This window comes from Eriocheir sinensis, chromosome 51 (assembly GCF_024679095.1).
Source record: "Eriocheir sinensis breed Jianghai 21 chromosome 51, ASM2467909v1, whole genome shotgun sequence".
Taxonomy (NCBI): Eukaryota; Metazoa; Arthropoda; class Malacostraca; order Decapoda; family Varunidae; genus Eriocheir; species Eriocheir sinensis.
In genome coordinates, this window is record NC_066559.1 from 2951897 (window position 1) to 2954755 (window position 2859).

Here is a 2859-nt window from a genome sequence, read left to right on the forward strand (position 1 = left end):
CTCTCTCTCTCTCTCTCTCTCTCAGCTATATACATGGACAAATAATAAAACCGCAAAAGTAAGGAAGGAAAGACGATGTAGATTAACGATGAATTGAGGAAAGGGAAATAACATAAAAGATTAGACGATGAACTTGACTGAGGAAAAATTGTAAGGGAAGGAAGGAAGGAAAGAAGGAAAGGAGGAAATGGAGAAAGGAAGAAAAGAAGAGAGGAAGGGAGGGAAGGAGGGAAGAAAGAAAATGAAAGAGAATGAGAAGCAAATGTGAAAAGGAAAATCTCAAGTTAATTAAAAGGTAAAAATCAACAACAGGAGGAGAAAGAACGAAAATAAAAATAAGAAAGATTGAAGAGACGAAATTAAGAACGTAAAGCTGAGGGAAAGGAAAACCATTAAAAGAAGAAAAAATGGAGCGAAGGAAGATCAAGAATAATTATAAAAAAGAATAAAAAATGAAAAAAAAAAAATTGAAAAGAGGGAAAATTTAGAACTAATATGACTTTAAAAAATATATATCAGAAAAATGAACTCCATCAAGAATTTCAATAAGAACGTGAAGAGAAGGTAAAAAAAAAACATCACCACCACCACCACCATCACCACCACCACCACCACCATCACCACCACCACCACCACCACCATCACCACCACCACAACCACCACCACCACCACCTCCGCGATAAAAACAACATTCCAAAAACTTCAACAAATACGTGAAAAGAAAAAAATAATCACCTTTTCATCACCACCTATTTTTCATCACCACCTTATCATCACCACCTATTTCTCATCACCACCAATTTTTCATCACCACCTTATCATCACCACCTATTTTTTACCACCAGCTAATTTTATCACCACTCTCTCATCACCACCACCAGCACCACCACCACCATCACCACCACTCACCACCAATCACCACCACCACGACATAAAATCAAACCTCATTAAAACCTTCAACCAACAAACACGTGAGAAGCAAAAAACATCATCACCACCACCACCACCATTTCATCACCACCACCACCACCACCACGAAAAACAAACACAGAAAACGGAGGCTTCGGGCGCAAAAATATCAAAGGGTGACTAATGTAAACAGGCTCGGGTGACGCTGGCTTGGGAACGGGTGAGAGAGAGAGAGAGAGAGAGAGAGAGAGAGAGAGAGAGAGAGAGAGAGAGAGAGAGAGAGAGAGAGAGAGAGAGAGGAGGAGGAGAGGAGGAAGATAATAAGGAGAAGAAAGAGGAGGCTTTGGAGGAGGAGGAGGAGGAGGAGGAGGGAGATGAGAAGACTGAAAGATGATAGGGCATGAGGGACGCAGGAGTGACATGGAGGAGGAAGGAAGGAAGGAAGGAGGAGGGAAGGAAGAAGGAGTGTAGTGGAGGAAAGAGGAAGAGGAGGGGAAGAAAGGGGAGAACAGCAAGAGAAGGAAATGAGGAAGGAAGAAGAGAAGATAACAACGGATGGAGGCAAGGAAGAGTGACATCAGGAAGGGAGGGAGAAGAGGAGGAGAGGAAGAGGAAAGAAGAAGATGAAGAAGAAGTAGAAAAGGAAGAAAAGAAGTTAGTCAAATGATGAAAATACTGACAAAAATATAACAAATGGAGTATAAGAGAAAGAATAGGAGGAGGAAAGAGCGGGAAATTAAAAGGAAATAAAGATGAAAGAAAAATGGGAATGAAATAGAAGGAAGGAGACGAAGAGAAAACGGGAAAAAGGAGAAAGGGAAATAAAAGCAGGTAAGGAGAATGACGATGGCGAGAGAAGATAACAAGGAAGGAAAGAAGGAAGTGGGGAAAAGAAGATGAAGAAGGGGAGCAGGAAGATAATCGAAAAAGGGGTCAATATAATCATGAAGAGGAAGAGGAAGAAGACGCCAAGAAAATGACAAAAGGGGAGGAAGGAAAGAAGGAAAGGAAACAGACATTAAAAGGAAAAGAAAAAGGAAATAGAGATCAGAGGAAGAGACAACCAGAGGAGAAAATAACGAGGAAAAGAAGGTTAAAAGAAAGGAGGGAAGGAAATAGGATAAAGGGAGGGGGGGGGGGTATGGTTGAGGAGACACGAGGAAGATTGACAGGAGGAAAAAGAGGAAGTGAAGGAAAGCCGCAGGAGGGAAAAAATGAGAGAAGGAATGATGGAGAGAAGGAAAGACGGTGGAAGGGAATTGAGGGGGAAGGGGAAGAAGGAAGAGAGAGGAGGAGGGTAAGAAAGACAAGAGAAATAAATAAAGGAAGAATAACAGTAAGGAAGAAAGGAAAGCATAAGGGAATAGATAATCAAGGAAGCAGGATAAAGCGTGATAGGAAAAGGAGGAAGAGGAAAGAGGAATAAAATAAAATAGAGGAAGAAAGAAGGAAGAGATAAAGAAAGGATAGTAGATAAATGGGTGGATAATTAAGGAAGCAGGAGAAAACGTGATAAAAAGCGAAGGAATGAAAAAGAGAAAATGAAAAAGGATGCCAAGAGATGAAAATAAGAAAGAAGGAAGAAAGGAAGGAGGAAATGAGGAGAGAGGGGTGAAGGAAGGAGGGGGAGGAGGGGAACATAAAGAAGGGTAACAGGAGACGAAGAAGACGACATCGAAGGAGGAGGAGGAAGAGAGCAAAGGGAAAGAAAATAAAGAAGTAAAGCAAGGAACGAAGAAACGAAGGAACCAAGAAAGGGGAGAAGGGCGAGGGGACATGAGGAAGAGTGACAGATGGGATTGGAGGAGGCGAGGAAGGGGCAGAAGAGGGGAGCTGTGTGGTCATATCTCTGCTGATAAACCCTGTGGTGGGAAGATGTGGCAAAGGAAGGGCTGAGGGGCGTGTGACAGACCCTGAGGAGAGGAGGACATGGGCGGGGAGGACTGTCAA